The 20,719-nt window shown below is 46.1% G+C and overlaps 1 protein-coding gene and 1 long non-coding RNA gene across 3 annotated transcripts in view; one reads left to right on the forward strand and one right to left on the reverse strand.

Annotated features, from left to right (window-relative positions):
* CHN2 (chimerin 2) overlaps positions 1-20,719 on the reverse strand; it is a 490,714-nt gene that overhangs the window by 176,069 nt on the left and 293,926 nt on the right. The window lies entirely within an intron of this gene.
* Positions 14,580-19,695, forward strand: LOC138262239 (uncharacterized). The gene is made up of 2 exons (XR_011199218.1): positions 14,580-15,771; positions 17,851-19,695. It is a non-coding gene; the product is annotated as an uncharacterized lncRNA (long non-coding RNA).

The raw sequence follows: 20,719 nt of genomic DNA on the forward strand, positions 1-20,719 counted from the left end.
CTTGATTTCATTAGTGGAAGGCACACATGCGTCATGCCAGTGGCTAGCCCTCCTCGAGCGCAGCGGCCAACTACTGAAAACATGCGAGGCTCGCTGTTTTCCGTCTGGTTCGTGGACTACTTTTTCTCTATTTTCGCAGCGCGATCTCGCTTGGCAGAAGTCGAGCGCTTTGCATAATATCGATCCTGTTACACAGTTAATTGCACTTTTTCCGGTTACGTACATGGTTTATGTGGCAAGAAAAGTCCGGTTAGGAGTTTACAACGCTATTAGCTCTAACACGAGCAAACGCGAGACCCGTCGCATTGCAAATGCTTGTTTTAAATATGTTTAAAATGTTATAGCAATAATGACACATCGGATCAGTGACAGGACTATTCTCTTGTGTTCTGTAAAAATATCTTACAATATTTATCCCCTGGTGAGAATACTGCATGTTTGTGAGTCTGTACACTTAAAAGGGGAAACTGATTAGATATTCCAAACAAGGGCACCTGTATGATGTGCTCACAAGGAAATGTGTCGTCTATTTCCCTAGGGAATGTGAATGTGTGTCTAGCGACTTCAAGCTAATGCTCTGCTGCCCCCTAGTGTATTTCAGCTGCATGACTGCAGCAGGCTTTCTAAAGGCTGCTGTGAACCCATTCTGCACTGGTGGCCTTTGAGTTAGGAATACTTTAACCAGGGTTGACACATGCATTAAAATATGCTTTATTCAACCCTTACCAGGGGCCACTGCCGTAGTAAGGCTGACATTTGGGCACGTATCACAGCTTGTAGTCCTGGGTCATAGGTCAATGCTGAGAGCTGCAAGGGCACCTGCAGGGGGTGTGGGTCCGCACGCAATGTGTGCCGCAGCTGGACAGGACAGGGGGGTTCACTAGCCCCGGGCAGAGCACTGACCCCAGTAATTACCACGAAGGGGACTGCGCTTCTGACAGGAGAGTCCAGTCAAGTACTTAATTTGTCAAAAATTAAATGTCATGTCCCAAAGTATTTTTCAGGAGTCCACTGCGGCTGGCACAGGTCCAGCTACTGCCACCAATGCCAAATACCAGAGACAGCTGTACTACAGTGTGTATATCGGTATATTAAAACACCACTCAGGAATTCTGCTAAAAAAATATGCAGACAGTGCCACCATGTGGTGAATAACTAGTTAGCAGATGTTTAGAAAGAAATGCCGGTGCAGAGTACCAGAAAACACTGGCACAAATTAAGCACTGGTCCAGCCTAGCATCCTCCTGTCTCCTCAGGGAGCACCCCCACCCCTTTCATACCTGCCAGGAAACCCTATGCCGCCTGTGACCCCTTCAGTCAGCGCGTCGCATGCTGGGGCTTTGAGCCCATATTTGCATTTGTGAAATGTCAACATAGGCTGTTGGCAAGCACTGGCGGAAGGAGACATGTGTGACAAAGAGTCCCCCAACAGCTCTGACCTTAAAATGACCATCTCAGAGCACCTCTTGAAAGAGAGGAGCAGGGCCCCCCTGGGTTTTACCTGCTGTACATGAGAGCGATTTATACACTTGTAGTACCGGGTGACAGCCCAACTCTACACCCCACAATTTACGGCACCCCTTAATCAACAGGTTCCAGCTCGGCTCTAGCACCCCTCCATTACAGTGGTGGCTGGCTTGTATTTATAGTGGTGGGGGGCAAAATATGGGTGGTGATATAGTAGAATTAAAAAAGTTACTCTCACCTTAATGGCAGGCCGCTCAGCTTCTGCCTCATGTCTCCTTGAAGCTTCAATGCGGGACCCAGGAAACGGCATAAGAGAAGCCTGTGCTTTCTCTAACCCGGCTGTCCTAAGATAGCTAGGAAAGAGAAGTTTAAAAAGCGCATGTCGGGCTGGCCATCACGAGACAGCCGGCCAAACGGACATGCTCACTTTAAACATAAGTACACAGCTCCCTGTAGCACTTAGCAGCAATTGCCCGCCCTGACATTCGGTTCAGGACTGGGTGCTGAAAAATAAAATGGAAATAAATAAACTTTATTCCATTTTATTTTTCTGCTCTGGGGGCATTGTTTTAGTGGGGCGACGCTCCTCCGCTGTCATGGAGGAACCGCATCTGCTCAATTAACGGATGCCAAAAAATGTCTAGCAACCCTCAATTAACTTTGCCTCCAAGGCCGACTGGGGCTATAACTAACCACTCCAGAAATACATCCAGTGCTCTGGGCACCATTAACTTGCCACAAATATCTTTTATTTAAATTTTGGGAACACACCCCTTTTGCACCCTGAAACATCATCTTTGGCTTTTGTGGGACTAATGTTCAGTCTTGAAGGTGGGTTTCGGTGGAAGATGTGGATTTTTGAACCATGGTTACAGATTTGTATCCACTCGGGTAAACCCACTGATTTGCCTCATCACCCACCTCAGGCTGCAAAGGGAAAAGATGTCACAGGAAGTTTGATACATTGTTGCATTTTTGCGAAATATGACTCAGCACAATTATATAAACTTATAGAAGAGGGGAAATTCAAAGCGGACAAAAGGAGTGTTACCAAAAAAGCCCATAATAGTTTATTGTAAGGGAAAGACACTAAAAGATATTCTGTGTCCTAGTTCTATAAAAGATAATCAGAGTAAATCAGAGACAGAGATATGGTTACCGGTCAGACCATTAGACTTCTATACCTGTGGAGGATGCGCAATATGTCAAATGGGAGTCAATAAGATACAGAAGTTCAAATACAATACCAAGGATGAATATACTATCAATTCTTTTATCAATTGTAACAATACGTATGTGGTATATGTGATAGAATGTTCATGTGGGAAATTGTATATAGGCAGCAGTATTCAAAGTCTAAAAAATAAGAGTGCTGGAACATGTGAGAGCCATAAAAAATGGTGATGTTAGATATCCTGTGGCAATCCATATACAAAAGGTTCATCCAACTCATACCCAAATTTGGGATCATGGTATTGAGCATGTGTCCCAATGTGAGAGAGGAGGAGGAACTAGGGATCTTGCACTCAGGCAAGCTGAGGCAAGATGGATATGTCGCCTGCGCACTGTAAATGAAGGACTAAATGTAAATAATGAACTTCACTATTTCTTAGGAATTTGAATCATATAGGAGATAATAATGGTCTATGATGACTTTACAGTAAGGTTGAGGGAATTATGACTTGAAAATTACTAATGAAGTTGACATTTTTATGGCCTTGGATTTGATGCGTCTCATCATTGGATCTTGATTGGAACCATAGATTGTCATCGAATATTAGATTTGTGTTAATGATCTTCTACAGATATGAATTCATGATCTATGCTCATCTATGGAAGGAAGTGTAACGAAATTGGATTAGTACCAAATAGTATTTTATAAGGTCGATGGTGACAGATTACGATCAAATGCCTTTCACTTATAGGTCAAATTAGACATACAAATAACCTCCTTCTCTTTGTTTTTCAATTGATTTGATTTGGCAAATATCATACATTTTAAATATCTGCCCAAAATCAATACATTTAAATATGGCCGCCAAATACATACAAACTGGGAATCTAGGATCGGTTGTCGGGAGAGAACATATTCAAGTATGGCCGCCGCAAATATTTCTTATTGATAAACATTTTTAATGTCATCTGATATCAACCAAGTAGGATTTATTGCATTTGTTCTAGTTGCGTGAAAAGAAGCGTGACACACATATGATATTCGTTGGCGTATTTTCGAATGGATTGAAATCGGTAAATAATAGGAATTCAATATGGCTGCCACGAAACTTAACATTCACACAAGGGGAAATAATGATGAGCCGACTATTGGTAGAAAGTCAGATTTTCCAATGGTTTTGATCATTATTTTTATCCATACAATAATTGGTTTTACCTGGGGTTCAACAAGTGGATATATTAAATAAATGTGGATTGAGGTCATTTAGAGAATGTAATCAGGTGATGATTCAGACTTTCCAAGATGTCCACCAAATTCGTATGTACTGACATGAATTGTAAAGAAACTCACACAGGTAACAGCAATAAAATGTCATTCTAAAAGTGGGGATATTCCACATGAGAAGATTTTGCTTCTCTGTCGCCGCAGGTTATTGCACCCAGAATAACTTTTTTGACTGATTTCCGAGGTATGAGTTTGTTAATGATATAATCTTCATTCAGGGAGGATTATTTCTATTCGTGCTAGTTTTTCCTTAAAATTCAATATACCACTTTAGTCTTTTGAGACTAAGCGTAATATGTCTAAACTCGCTATAAATCAGATAAAAGCGGTCCATTTTAGATTGCACTATGCATTATGTTTATGTGTTTCTCAAAGAGGGGACATTTTATTAACATGGCCGCCACTCTATAAACCCGTTTCTTATAGCGTTGACATAAAAATATAGAAGATTGTTTAAACTGGTGATTGAGATTGAGTATAATTGGGTTGTTGAACGATAGTTTTATATCTACGTTTACCATGTCTCAAGATAAAATTAATTTCTTAGCGCGGATATTGCAATTTTTTAGGTTGTTTTAGCAGGCACTTCTTCAGCCACACCACTTAATAAGGAATAACATGTGGTATATAATATTTGTTTGATGGCAACCTAGATTCTGACATTTTGGTTATCTTATGGGGAAAGGATACAGTTGTTCTCACAAAATCTATGGAAAATGAATAAGATAAATGATTTTCTACTATTTATTAGGGATGCTATTTTCTGGCTCAGTTCGAATTCAGTCATTAGGAGAGTCTGATTCACGTCACGTCTCTGCTCTATCTGCCTTTGGGCTATAACAAAAAGAATGAATAATTGAAAACACCAAATTTAAATAATTGATGTACATATAGGGACAATTTCTAATACATATGGATCATATAAATAAATTTAAAGACAACATGAGAATATGTAAAATTTTAGACTTTTGAGAGGCATATTTATGTATGGTTTTAACATTTAATTATTATTTTTGTCTTGTAATGTTTTTTCTTTTTCTCCATATTAAATTATTGTTATTTATATTTGTATGCTTGTAGCCCTGAAGAAGTCCTTTGGGACGAAACGTGTTGGCTATGGCTAATCACACTGTACATGGAGTCTCAAATGGATGATTATAATTGAATTAATAAAAACCTATCATGTTAAAGGAGAACGTGGTCGATGGATTAATGCTTTGATATGATGCTGCATAAGGACACAAAGATATTTAAGGGAATTTTCCCTCTTATATAAGTTTATATAATTGTGCTGAGTCTTATTTCGCAATTATAGCACCATTTGTTTTGGTGATTGAGGATTAGGGGGCTGGTCCTTCAGACTTGTGCACTTTTTTTTTACTATAGTCATCAATAAATAATCTTTATACAATTGTAGGAAGAGGTGTGGCGATTTTGCCTCGGCCCTTGAGTCTTTGTATAGAACATTGTTGCATTTTGTCTGACACATTTGTCCATTGACTGTGAGTTGCTAAGATCGTCCTTAGTTAAAGACTTTAGACCAGAGGTCACCTGAGGCCACCACATCTTTCCCCGCAGGATATATTTATTGTAGCACCTTCCTGTGTAAGCACTATGACTGAGGGTGGGGCCCTATCTCAGACACAGGTGGTGCTAGAAGGCTCTGGTTTCTTAGTTTCCTACATGTAAACAGAAGCCTGGTTGTATTTTGCAAAAAATGTAGCTGCGGGTGAACCCTACAATATGTCACAACTCGCATCGTATACTCTCTGAGATCCAAGCCCTCAACTCCCTCTGGGAGTGAAACATGACAGCCTCACCACACCTAGTGTTCAACAAATGTCCTAACATGGTCATCCGAGTGGGGGCAGTGGTACACAGGAACCAAACATCTATAATTTCTCCTAACATCTGGAAGTCCCAGGTTCAAGGGCAGAGTCCTCACATCCTCCACATATGTCCCCGAAAAAAGGGACAGAACCACGGATAAGCTTCCGGTTCTTGGTGTCATCACTGAAACCACTGGGGAGGAGCACAACTTTATCAACTGAAACCAAGTGCCTTGCTACCTCTCCAGGGTACAGTGGTCTCATCCCACAGGGTGTCTTCTGTGCAAGAGACCATCCTTAAGGGGGGTGCTTTTAATATCGTCAGGGAGGCCAGGAGGCCTCCCAGCCTTCCACCCAGAGGTGAGCACCCCCAACTAGATTACATGACTTTAAAGTGAGGGGTGGCTGGACTCCCTCACACCAATCAGAAGTAGCCCCTCATCCCTGGGCCCCAACTAGATGAAATGAGTATAAAGTCAGGGGTGGCCTGGACTCCCTGATACCCATCAGTCCAGAAGTAGCCCCTCAACCCTGGGCCCCAACTAGATGAAATGAGTATAAAGTGAGGGGTGGCCTGGACTCCCTGATACCCATCACTCCAGAAGTAGCCCCTCATCCCTGGGCCCCAACTAGATGACATGAGTATAAAGTGAGGGGTGGCCTGGACTCCCTGACACCCATCAGTCCAGAAGTAGCCCCTCATCCCTGGGCCAGCATCCCTGCATGAATGAGGCACTTTGGACACCCATGTGGTCTGTAGGGGGTGGCAGAGGGCACTAAGCCCCAACATCAGACCTCCTGATTCACTATATCACTTCCCAAAGTCGCTCCCCAGTATGGCTGCTTGTCTGTGGGGAGGGATTCAAGGGACAATTCCCTTTAAAAATCTACCACGGTGCCCTCGCCGTGGTGGTGCTGGGGCCAAAAAATAAGGTCTCACTGGGTGGTTTGTGTGGAGAGGTCCTGCAGTACCAGTCTCTTCACCCAGTCCTGCTGTCCCTGACCCCATGAGCTGGCACTGCGAGCCCTGCGGTTCAATGCCACTGACCGTGCGGTGACGACACACACCACGGATGACAACACCGTGTATTACAACTAAGAGCGCGACAACTACTCTCCATCACTGTATGTGCTGGGACAACACACACCACAGGTGACAACACTGTGTATCACACCCAAGAGGACAACTACCCTCCGTCATTGTATGTACTGTGACAACACACACCACAGGTGACAACACCGTGTATCACACCCAAGAGGACAACTACCTTCCATCCATTCCACCTAGCATCATGACGGACACCAAATAGGCTAGGACCCTAGCATATGCACACAAGGTCTCACGAAATACATGCCTGAAGTACACACATACAATTACGTCCATAGGACCTACCTCACTTCATACAGAATTAACAGGATATATGGAGTGATGTCGGGGACGTGCCCCTGATGCCAGCTGGTTGACGATGACGTTTGTCACATGACCTGGGAATGTCCAACACTAAGGCTTTACTTGGGAGGAATCCTTGCACGGCTCAACAGCGCATTAGATAGGCAACTAGATAACAGGCCAGCTGTATGCTTACTGGGTCTCTTTGAAAGGCCTTCTCCCAAAAAGGTGGGGACAGGTTCTCCGACCAGCATTGGTTTTAGCACGCAGGAGAGTGGTGATGGCCTGGAAAAATAAAAATGGGCCTAGACTGGACATATGGGTAATGGACATAACACACTGGGCGAGGGCAGAGGAAAGGGCACCACAGAGACAAGAGATGAGAGGACTGAGGCGCAGACCAATAGCCCCCCTGTGAGCAGAGGTGGTGGACACCTGGGAAACCTCAGATGTGGCTACAGATGAGGACTCTGGCAGGCCTATAATCAATGAGGGTTAGAAGTATGATATGCACCTAATCCCAACCCTTCACTGCAGATGCACACACCTGGCAGGGACCTCTGTGCGATCCCACTCGTGTCTCACCCCCTCATGGCCCCCTCTGTTACGGATGGGCGCAGGGGTACATTAGGGAACCCTCAACGCTGCAGCCTGGCGATTACACCTGCACACCATACAGTCAAGTTTGACACATCTGGACAAGCTACTTGGTTAGTTTGTTACCCTTGTACTAGGGGAGAGTTGTTCTATGTGTTAACAGAGATGCAACTAGGGGAAACTGGCTCCCCATCTCACAGCCATGCCACTATGAATCTGCGGCTTCCATGACGCCTGCATTGCGGACTACCATGCTTGAATATAGACTTGTAACAAGGGGCCACCCTGAGTTTGTGGTATTACAATGTATGAACCAGTCACCCAATGGTGGTACGGGATGTAATGTGGTATGTCAGTTTAATACGTTAAGGAATCGTGAATAATAATGTGTATCATTTGAAATACCAATAAATACAAGTGTTAAAAAAAAGTATTCTCCATCATTGTATGTGCTGGGATAACACAGACCACAGGCGACAACACCGTGTATCACACCCAAGAGAAGGACAACTATTCTCCATCACTGTCTGTTCTGTGACAACACACACCACAGGCGACAACACCGTGTATAACACCCAAGAGCGCGACAACTACTCTCCATCACTGTATGTACTGGGACAACACACACCACAGGCGACAACACTGTGTATCACACTCAAGAGAAGGACAACTATTCTCCATCACTGTCTGTGCTGTGACACCCCTCAGGTGACAACACTGTGTATCACACCCAAGAGAATGACAACTATTCTCCATCACTGTCTGTGCTGTAACACACCTCAGGTGACAACACTGTGTATCACACCCAAGAGAATGACAACTATTCTCCATCACTGTCTGTGCTGTGACAACATGCACCACAAGCTACAACACCATGTATTATATCCAAGAGGACGACAACTATTCTCCATCACTTTCTGTGCTGTGACAACACACACCACAGGCAACACCGTGTATCACACCCAAGAGAATGACAACTATTCTCCATCACTGTCTGTGCCTTGACAACACACACCACAGGCAACAACACCATGTATCACACCGAAGAGTGCAACAACTACCCTCCATCATTGTATGTGCTGTGGCAACACACGCCACAGGCGACAACACCCTGTATCACAACCAAGAGGACGACAAGTATTCTCCATCATTGTATGTACTGCGACAACACACACCACAGATGACAACACAGTGTATCGCATCCAAGAGGACAACAACTATTCCCATGTGCTGTGACAACACACACCACAGGTGACAACACCGTGTATCACACCCAAGAGGATGACAAGTATTCTCCATTATTGTATGTGCTGTGACAACACACACCACAGATGACAACACCGTGTATCACACCCAAGATGACAAAAAATATTCTCCATCATTGTATGTGCTGTGACAACACACACCAGAGGCGCCAACACTGTGTATCACATCTAAGAGGACGACAAGTGTTCTCCATCACTTTCTGTGCTGTGACAACACACACCACAGGCGACTACACCGTGTATCACACACGAGGATGACAAATATTCTCTGTCATTATGTTGTGACAACACACACAACAGGCTACAACACCGTGTGTCACACCCAAGAAGACACAACTATTCTCCAACACTGTATGTGTTGTCACAACACCACACACCGCAAACGACAACACCGTGTATCACACCACAAACGACAACATCGTGTATCACACCCAAGAGGACAACAACTATTCTCCATCATTGTAAATGCTGTGACAACACACACCACAGGTGACAACACTGTGGATCACATTCAACAGGATGACAACTACCCTCCATTATTGTATCTGCTGTAACAACACACACAATAGCCGAGAACACTGTTTATCACATATAAGAGGACAACAACTATTCTACATCATTGCATGTGCTGTGACAACACACACCACAGGTGACAACACCGTGCATCACATCCAACAGGATGACAACTATTCTCCACCACTGTCTCTGCTGTGACAACACACACTACAGACTACAACACCGTGCATTTTATCCAACAGCACGACAACTGCATTGTATGTGCTGTCTCAACACACACCATAAGCAACAACACCATGTATTATATCCAAGAGGATTCTCCATCACTGTATGTGCTGTAACAACACACATCACAGTCTACAACGTTGTGCATTGTATCCAAGAGCAGGACAACTGTTCTCCAGCATTGTATGTGTTGTCACAACACACACCACAAGCTACAACTCTGTGTATTATATCAAAGAGGACGCAACCAATCTCCGTCATTGTATGTGCTGTCAAGGCACACACCAGATGTTACAACTCCACGTACCCCATCCAAGAGGGACATATATATTCTCCATCATTGCCTGTGTTGTGACAACACACACCACACACTAGAAGCTCATGTATCACTTCAAGAAGAGCGACAACTTTGCGTGTTTTAGGGGTAGGGGTGAACTGCCTCACAATAGTGAAGAATGCATAGGGCCGGGGCCCTGTGGTGTGTTACAAGAAAACCCTTTTCTTGCCTTGTTTGTATCGTGCCTACTAAACAAAGCCATCCTTTTAGGTTTCGCATGTGACCAGGTGCTCTGTTGTATCCAGGACAGGAAGTGGTGATTGTTTACTGGTGTGTATATTTACCCATGTGGCACAGAGGCTGAGAACAGGTTTGTGTATATCCACCCTGCAGGCACACCGCCAAGATCCACATTGATTTCCCGCTCTGCCTGCCTCAGGTGTTTCTCACACTCAGTAACTCTGTCTCAAACATTCAGTAACTGTCTCAAACTAGAGAGAGGGACCCTATTGATTCAGTGATAAGACCTCCTATCCCTCTCAGGGTCTGGGACCCTTATGGGGCACTCAGTCCCTGTCAGTCTCGAGGGGAAGCTTGTGGATGCAATGATAAGAGGTCCTACCCTCAGGGTTTGGCCCTCTTCCTGGAGCACTCACTCCATGTCAGTCTAGATGGGGAGCCTCTGGACGGAGTGATAAGATAGCCTATCCCTCTCAGGGTCTGGCCCCCTTTCAGGGGCACTTACTCCGTGTCAGTCTAGAGAGACAGCCAGTGGATGCAGTGACAAGCCCTCCCATCCCTCTCATGCTCAGGGCCTGGGACCCTCCCTGAGGCACTCACTTCGTGTCAGTCTAGAGGGGGAGTCTGTGGACGCAGTGATAAGATGGCCTATACCTCTCGGGGTTTGGCCCCCTTTCTGGGGCACTTACTCCATGTCAGTCTAGAGAGAGAGAGCCTGTGGATGCAGTGATAAGGCCTCCTACCCCTCTCAGACTAGGGCCTGGGACCCTCCCTGTGACACTCACTCTGTATCAGTCTAGAAGGAGAGCCTGTGGACGCAGTGATAAGGACTCCTACCCCTCTCAGACTAGGGTCTGGGACCCTCCCTGTGACACTCACTCTGTATCAGTCTAGAAGGGAAGCCTGTGGACGGAGTGATAAAGCTTCTATCCCTCTCATGCTCAGGGTATGGGAGCCTTCCTGTGACACTCACTTCGTGTCAGTCTAGAGGGGGAGTCTGTGGACGCAGTGACAAGCCCTCCCATCCCTCTCAGGGCCTGGGACCCTCCCTGAGGCACTCACTCTGTATCAGTCTAGAAGGAGAGCCTGTGGACGCAGTGGTAAGGCCTCCTACCCCTCTCAGACTAGGGCCTGGGACCCTCCCTGTGACACTCACTCCATGTCAGTCTAGATGGGGAGCCTGTGGACGCAGTGATAAGGCCTCCTACCCTTCTCAGACTCAGGGTCTGGGACTCTTCCTGTGACACTCACTCTGTATCAATCTAGAAGGGAAGCCTGTGGACGGAGTGATAAAGCTTCTATCCCTCTCATGCTCAGGGTATGGGAGCCTTCCTGTGACACTCACTTCGTGTCAGTCTAGAGGGGGAGTCTGTGGACGCAGTGATAAGATGGCCGATACCTCTCGGGGTTTGGCCCCTTTCTGGGGTACTTACTCCATGTCAGTCTAGAGAGAGAGAGCCTGTGGACGCAGTGATAAGGCCTCCTAGCCCTCTCAGACTAGGGCCTGGGACCCTCCCTGTGACACTCACTCTGTATCAGTCTAGAAGGGAAGCCTGTGGACGGAGTGATAAAGCTTCTATCCCTCTCATGCTCAGGGCCTGGGACCCTCCCTGAGGCACTCACTTCGTGTCAGTCTAGAGGGGGAGTCTGTGGACGCAGTGATAAGATGGCCTATACCTCTCGGGGTTTGGCCCCCTTTCTGGGGCACTTACTCCATGTCAGTCTAGAGAGAGAGAGCCTGTGGATGCAGTGATAAGGCCTCCAACCCCTCTCAGACTAGGGCCTGGGACCCTCCCTGTGACACTCACTCTGTATCAGTCTAGAAGGAGAGCCTGTGGACGCAGTGATAAGGACTCCTACCCCTCTCAGACTAGGGTCTGGGACCCTCCCTGTGACACACTCTGTATCAGTCTAGAAGGGAAGCCTGTGGACGGAGTGATAAAGCTTCTATCCCTCTCATGCTCAGGGTATGGGAGCCTTCCTGTGACACTCACTTCGTGTCAGTCTAGAGGGGGAGTCTGTGGACGCAGTGACAAGCCCTCCCATCCCTCTCAGGGCCTGGGACCCTCCCTGAGGCACTCACTCTGTATCAGTCTAGAAGGAGAGCCTGTGGACGCAGTGGTAAGGCCTCCTACCCCTCTCAGACTAGGGCCTGGGACCCTCCCTGTGACACTCACTCCATGTCAGTCTAGAAGGGGAGCCTGTGGACGCAGTGATAAGGCCTCCTACCCTTCTCAGACTCAGGGTCTGGGACTCTTCCTGTGACACTCACTCTGTATCAATCTAGAAGGGAAGCCTGTGGACGGAGTGATAAAGCTTCTATCCCTCTCATGCTCAGGGTATGGGAGCCTTCCTGTGACACTCACTTCGTGTCAGTCTAGAGGGGGAGTCTGTGGACGCAGTGATAAGATGGCCGATACCTCTCAGGGTTTGGCCCCTTTCTGGGGTACTTACTCCATGTCAGTCTAGAGAGAGAGAACCTGTGGACGCAGTGATAAGGCCTCCTAGCCCTCTCAGACTAGGGCCTGGGACCCTCCCTGTGACACTCACTCTGTATCAGTCTAGAAGGGAAGCCTGTGGACGGAGTGATAAAGCTTCTATCCCTCTCATGCTCAGGGCCTGGGACCCTCCCTGAGGCACTCACTTCGTGTCAGTCTAGAGGGGGAGTCTGTGGACGCAGTGATAAGATGGCCTATACCTCTCGGGGTTTGGCCCCCTTTCTGGGGCACTTACTCCATGTCAGTCTAGAGAGAGAGAGCCTGTGGATGCAGTGATAAGGCCTCCAACCCCTCTCAGACTAGGGCCTGGGACCCTCCCTGTGACACTCACTCTGTATCAGTCTAGAAGGAGAGCCTGTGGACGCAGTGATAAGGACTCCTACCCCTCTCAGACTAGGGTCTGGGACCCTCCCTGTGACACTCACTCTGTATCAGTCTAGAAGGGAAGCCTGTGGACGGAGTGATAAAGCTTCTATCCCTCTCATGCTCAGGGTATGGGAGCCTTCCTGTGACACTCACTTCGTGTCAGTCTAGAGGGGGAGTCTGTGGACGCAGTGACAAGCCCTCCCATCCCTCTCAGGGCCTGGGACCCTCCCTGAGGCACTCACTCTGTATCAGTCTAGAAGGAGAGCCTGTGGACGCAGTGATAAGGCCTCCTAGCCCTCTCAGACTAGGGCCTGGGACCCTCCCTGAGGCACTCACTCTGTATCAGTCTAGAAGGGAAGCCTGTGGACGCAGTGGTAAGGCCTCCTAGCCCTCTCAGGGCCTGGGACCCTCCCTGTGACACTCACTCTGTATCAGTCTAGAAGGAGAGCCTGTGGACGCAGTGGTAAGGGCTCCTAGCCCTCTCAGGGCCTGGGACCCTCCCTGTGACACTCACTCTGTATCAGTCTAGAAGGAGAGCCTGTGGACGCAGTGGTAAGGCCTCCTAGCCCTCTCAGGGCCTGGGACCCTCCCTGCGGCACTCACTCCATATCAGTCTAGAAGGGGAGCCTGTGGATGCAGTGATAAGGCCTCCTACCCCTCAGACTAGGGCCTGGGACCCTCCCTGAGGCACTCACTCTGTATCAGTCTAGAAGGAGAGCCTGTGGTGCAGTGATAAGGCCTCCTACCCCTCTCAGACTAGGGCCTGGGACCCTCCCTGCGGCACTCACTCTGTATCAGTCTAGAAGGAGAGCCTGTGGACGTAGTGATAAGGACTCCTACCCCTCTCAGACTAGGGCCTGGGACCCTCCCTGTGACACTCACTCCATATCAGTCTAGAAGGCGAGCCTGTGGCGCAGTGATAAGGCCTCCTCCCCCTCTCAGACTAGGGCCTGGGACCCTCCCTGTGACACTCACTCCATATCAGTCTAGAAGGGAAGCCTGTGGACGGAGTGATAAAGCTTCTATCCCTCTCATGCTCAGGGTATGGGAGCCTTCCTGTGACACTCACTTCGTGTCAGTCTAGAGGGGGAGTCTGTGGACGCAGTGATAAGATGGCCGATACCTCTCAGGGTTTGGCCCCTTTCTGGGGTACTTACTCCATGTCAGTCTAGAGAGAGAGCCTGTGGATGCAGTGACAAGCCCTCCCATCCCTCTCAGGGCCTGGGACCCTCCCTGAGGCACTCACTCTGTATCAGTCTAGAGGGTGAGTCTGTGGACGCAGTGATAAGGCCTCCTATCCCGCTCATGCTCAGGGTCTGGGACCCTCCCTGTGAAACTCACTCCATATCAGTCTAGAAGGAGAGCCTGTGGACGCAGTGATAAGGCCTCCTAGCCCTCTCAGACTAGAGTCTGGGACTCTTCCTGTGACACTCACTCTGTATCAGTGTCCTGCCATTTGATAAAGTTTTGTTTTGACCAATGACTTTGTGTTTCACCACTGCGCATATTAGTTGCTCAATGTTCACCAGTAGCACATGGTATGTTTTGTTCAGTTTAGCCGCCTATGGGCTTTGACATTGCATTAGTCATTACATTCTGTATTGTGCCTATTGGCTTTGACATGGCATTAGCCATTGCTTTCTGTATTCAGTTTAGCCGTCTATGGGCTTTGACATTGCATTAGCCATTACATTCGGTATTCTGCCTATTGGCTTTGACATGCTGTATCCAGTCTAGCCGCCTATTGGCTTTGACATTGCATGCCTATTGACTTTGACATGATGTATTCAATTTAGCTGCCTATTGACTTTGACATGCTATTAGATATTCTGCCTATTGGCTTTGACATGATATCATATATTCCGCTGCCTATTGGCTTTGACATGATATCATATATTACACTTTGTATTCAGCCTAACTGCCTATTGGCTTTGACATGATATTCAGCTCCGCTGCCTATTGGCTTTGACATGATATTCAGCTTAACTGCCTATTGGCTTTGACATGATATTAGACATTGCATTTTGTATTCAGCTCCGCTGCCTTTTGGCTTTGACATGATATTATACATTGCATTTTGTATTCAGCTCAGCTGCCTATGGGCTTTGACATGATATTATATATTGCATTTTGTATTCAGCTTAGATGCCTATTGGCTTTGACATGACACTAGACATTGCATTTGATATTTAGGTTAGCTGCCTATTGCCTTTAACATGACATTGCATTTGATATTTAGGTTAGCTGCCCATTGCCTTTAACGTGGAGTTCTGTATTTTTCCAAGCTGTGTTTTTGCACCAGAGAACCAAGATGTTTTGCTCTCACAGTAGACTAGACCTGATAAGAGAGAGTACATGGGCGTCGTTTCTCTTCCCTTGAGCTTGGGAACAGGAGTAGTCTTGGAGACCTGGCCAGTCTCCAAAAGGCTTGCTCAGTTTCCCAGGTCTGAGGGGAGGGGGCACACCTTTGTAACGAATGTAACAGGCTGCAGAGAGTCAGATTCGAATCTGCCGGACCTCGTGCTGGAGCTTGGCGCCAGTTGCCAGCATCCCGTGTGGGTAGATGACACTCTTTCTCGCGGCTGACAGGGGTCCTCAGCTTGCAGACCTTAGAAAGATGTAGCTGTAAATAGTTCCTACACGGTGAAGTATTTGTTTTGCTTTGCATTCAATATCTTATAAATATAACCTGCTGTGTATATTGCAAACTGATATATTTTGTTTGATTAACGCGGACTTGAAAGCTACTAATTCGTCATTCATTCATAAACATTGTGGTTGGGGAAGAATAAAATAACAATAAAAGTCTTCTTTGACCTCAGAAGTGCATTTCTGTTGTGTTATGTTAGTGCTTAGAAACTAAATAAGAGGAAAGCACTACAATTGGTACCTGGAGTCGTGGGGTCGGTCATTAAGAGGTGATTAAGAAGGGGTTTGACGAGTTAGTAGATTTCTAAGTGCACACTTTAAAAGTGTAATTGTTTTTTGTTGTTTGGAGAATTACAGAAATTGTTTTCTGTTTGGAGAATCACAGTAGCACGGCAGACCATGTCTGAGAATACATGTGTTGATGAACTGCCTGATGGTGCTAAGAAAAACTGTGAATTGTTTTCTGTTTGGGGAATTACAGAAGAAAATGCATGTGTAGCTAAAATGCCTGATGTTGTTTTGAGAAATAATTCCTGTTGTATATATGTAGAAAACGTGTGTTTTGGAAGTAATGATGACAGAAAGGTCTGGATACCTTTATCTGCTTACAGAGAAATGCAGGAGAAATGTAGGAAGTTGGAACATGAAAATAGGAATTTACGTGAGCAAATTAGCCAGGATACGATAATTCAAAATTATGCTGAAAGTTATAAAAATGAAGAATCTTTCTTGTCCCATTCCAGTAATGAGGGGGTTAAGACAGCTCCGAGCTGCACTGAGTTTTCCTGTGAGCCAGGGTTTTTGGCAGCCAAAATGCATTCCTTAACTGATAACACGGATGAGAGTCAGAATGTGATTTACGAGTTACCGTTGCAAAATGCACAAGTAAAACGAAGGATTTTAGAGCAAGACACCCCGAGTTTCATTAGCTTGTTTGATTTTTGGAAAAAGAATAGCCCTCATTTGAGAGAAATCCTAACACTTTTGTACATGGTCACTGTGAAAAATAATATGCAGCTGCGCGCTTGTGATTTGGCAAATGAAATAATGCAGACTTTAGGTTTCTGCGCAGTGCAAGAAGGAAATACTTATGTATATTTAAATCAAGAACAAGGAAAGAAAATAGTGCCCCTAGCTAGAATCATACAATGGATCTGGTACTTGCAAGACAGGGCTAGAGTACCACAGGTAAAAGAATTATCAATGAAATTGTGTGCACCATTTGAATTCGTGTCTACTGAAGATAAAAAGCATGTTTGTTTTACTAATGATTCATTGACTGAAATGTTGTTTTCTGGCACCGTAGAAGGAACAGAGTTGTATAATGTGTGTCAGATTTTAAAGCAAGAGCTACGTGAGATGTGTCATTTTTACGCTGATTTTTGGTTCTTTGATAATGTTTTAGCCACATGGCTTGTACCTAACTGGTTCAATTACCTTGCAGATGTTAATCAGAAAAATTCAGAGAGAGAAGTGTTCACCCAGAATTCTGCCTTAGTGGGGATGGCTATGTGGGTGCCCCAGAAATGTGAAAAGGCCACTTACAGGTGGGCAGAGATGAGAGAGATGCACATTCCCCTAGATTTGATAAAAACTGTGCAGCACGCACAAAAGCAATCTGTCATGCAAGCAGTCACAGAGCAGTTGGGGAGAGGAAAGTTACCAGAACAGAAATGGCAAATTGATCAGGTTTTAGGGAGAGTGATTGCTGCAAATTACCAAGGAAAAATCGAAATTATGCTGATACCTAGAAAAGAATCTGATTCATTCATACAAATTGGAGACAGAATGGCCCAAATTGACAAAAGTGCAGTGAATGGAGGTTTGGTAAAGAATGAGTCTGCCCCAGCCCTTCTGACAGTGCAAGAAAAGGGAAGCTGTGTCGCAGCAGATAAAAACCTCAGTGCTGATGTGTGGGCTGAAGCCCCAAGTGATCCTCCAGAACCTGCAGAAAATATAACAAAGGGCCTCAAAAACGTCCTGCTGATTATAAAACAGGGAAAGAAAGAGGAAGGGTGCAGTTTAAATGAAAAATGTTATTTGCAAGAAAAGTCATACTTGTTTCTTTTGCAGATCCTACCACGTTTCGCCACTGTCCCTGAGTGCGCTGTGTGGTCCCCCTTCCGGTGTGTGCGTGTGGGGTCGGGGAAGGGACCGAATCCCCAACCTGAACCTGGCTGAGTAAAGTGCCAGCACCATGGATCCATTTTGCGCAAACTGCGCCTTCAGTTCAAGTTACTTTTGCTTATCTTCCAGCAAACCTTTCAAGTGGACCGTGCATCTTTACATGAGTAGAACTCATGCCACATCAAATTGCTAACACTGTTGAATTAGAGACTCATTCAGAAGGAAAAAAAAAAAACAAAAAAAAATTGCCCATCTTTTCTATGTAGATGTATCTGATGTGAAAGGTTATGAGATCAATGTGTTAATTCACTTCTATTGCTTTACAGGGATTGCTTTGATCATAATGTTTTTTTGTGCTGATGTTTTTTTTTTTTTTTTTTGAAATATGAGATATGTGAAACAAAAATTCATTGGTCAAAGGGCGGAATGTCCTGCCATTTGATAAAGTTTTGTTTTGACCAATGACTTTGTGTTTCACCACTGCGCATATTAGTTGCTCAATGTTCACCAGTAGCACATGGTATGTTTTGTTCAGTTTAGCCGCCTATGGGCTTTGACATTGCATTAGTCATTACATTCTGTATTGTGCCTATTGGCTTTGACATGGCATTAGCCATTGCTTTCTGTATTCAGTTTAGCCGTCTATGGGCTTTGACATTGCATTAGCCATTACATTCGGTATTCTGCCTATTGGCTTTGACATGCTGTATCCAGTCTAGCCGCCTATTGGCTTTGACATTGCATGCCTATTGACTTTGACATGATGTATTCAATTTAGCTGCCTATTGACTTTGACATGCTATTAGATATTCTGCCTATTGGCTTTGACATGATATCATATATTCCGCTGCCTATTGGCTTTGACATGATATCATATATTACACTTTGTATTCAGCCTAACTGCCTATTGGCTTTGACATGATATTCAGCTCCGCTGCCTATTGGCTTTGACATGATATTCAGCTTAACTGCCTATTGGCTTTGACATGATATTAGACATTGCATTTTGTATTCAGCTCCGCTGCCTTTTGGCTTTGACATGATATTATACATTGCATTTTGTATTCAGCTCAGCTGCCTATGGGCTTTGACATGATATTATATATTGCATTTTGTATTCAGCTTAGATGCCTATTGGCTTTGACATGACACTAGACATTGCATTTGATATTTAGGTTAGCTGCCTATTGCCTTTAACATGACATTGCATTTGATATTTAGGTTAGCTGCCCATTGCCTTTAACGTGGAGTTCTGTATTTTTCCAAGCTGTGTTTTTGCACCAGAGAACCAAGATGTTTTGCTCTCACAGTAGACTAGACCTGATAAGAGAGAGTACATGGGCGTCGTTTCTCTTCCCTTGAGCTTGGGAACAGGAGTAGTCTTGGAGACCTGGCCAGTCTCCAAAAGGCTTGCTCAGTTTCCCAGGTCTGAGGGGAGGGGGCACACCTTTGTAACGAATGTAACAGGCTGCAGAGAGTCAGATTCGAATCTGCCGGACCTCGTGCTGGAGCTTGGCGCCAGTTGCCAGCATCCCGTGTGGGTAGATGACACTCTTTCTCGCGGCTGACAGGGGTCCTCAGCTTGCAGACCTTAGAAAGATGTAGCTGTAAATAGTTCCTACACGGTGAAGTATTTGTTTTGCTTTGCATTCAATATCTTATAAATATAACCTGCTGTGTATATTGCAAACTGATATATTTTGTTTGATTAACGCGGACTTGAAAGCTACTAATTCGTCATTCATTCATAAACATTGTGGTTGGGGAAGAATAAAATAACAATAAAAGTCTTCTTTGACCTCAGAAGTGCATTTCTGTTGTGTTATGTTAGTGCTTAGAAACTAAATAAGAGGAAAGCACTACAATCAGTCTAGAAGGGAAGCCTGTGGACGGAGTGATAAAGCTTCTATCCCTCTCATGCTCAGGGCCTGGGACCCTCCCTGTGACACTCACTTCGTGTCAGTCTAGAGGGGGAGTCTGTGGACGCAGTGATAAGATGGCCGATACCTCTCAGGGTTTGGCCCCTTTCTGGGGTACTTACTCCGTGTCAGTGTAGAGAGAGAGAGCCTGTGGATGCAGTGACAAGCCCTCCCATCCCTCTCAGGGCCTGGGACCCTCCCTGAGGCACTCACTCTGTATCAGTCTAGAAGGAGAGCCTGTGGACGCAGTGGTAAGGCCTCCTATCCCGCTCATGCTCAGGGTCTGGGACCCTCCCTGCGGCACTCACTCCATATCAGTCTAGAAGGGGAGCCCTTGGATGCAGTGATAAGGCCTCCTACCCCTCTCAGACTAGGGCCTGGGACCCTCCCTGTGACACTCACTCCATGTCAGTCTAGAAGGGGAGCCTGTGGACGCAGTGATAAGGCCTCCTACCCCTCTCAGACTCAGGGTCTGGGACTCTTCCTGTGACACTCACTCTGTATCAGTCTAGAAGGGAAGCCTGTGGACGGAGTGATAAAGCTTCTATCCCTCTCATGCTCAGGGTATGGGAGCCTTCCTGTGACACTCACTTCGTGTCAGTCTAGAGGGGGAGTCTGTGGACGCAGTGACAAGATGGCCGATACCTCTCGGGGTTTGGCCCCCTTTCTGGGGCACTTACTCCGTGTCAGTGTAGAGAGAGAGCCTGTGGATGCAGTGACAAGCCCTCCCATCCCTCTCAGGGCCTGGGACCCTCCCTGAGGCATTCACTCTGTATCAGTCTAGAAGGAGAGCCTGTGGACGCAGTGGTAAGGCCTCCTACCCCTCTCAGACTAGGGCCTGGGACCCTCCCTGCGACACTCACTCCATGTCAGTCTAGAAGGGGAGCCTGTGGACG

The sequence above is a fragment of the Pleurodeles waltl genome, chromosome 10 (assembly GCF_031143425.1).
Source record: "Pleurodeles waltl isolate 20211129_DDA chromosome 10, aPleWal1.hap1.20221129, whole genome shotgun sequence".
Classification (NCBI taxonomy): domain Eukaryota; kingdom Metazoa; phylum Chordata; class Amphibia; order Caudata; family Salamandridae; genus Pleurodeles; species Pleurodeles waltl.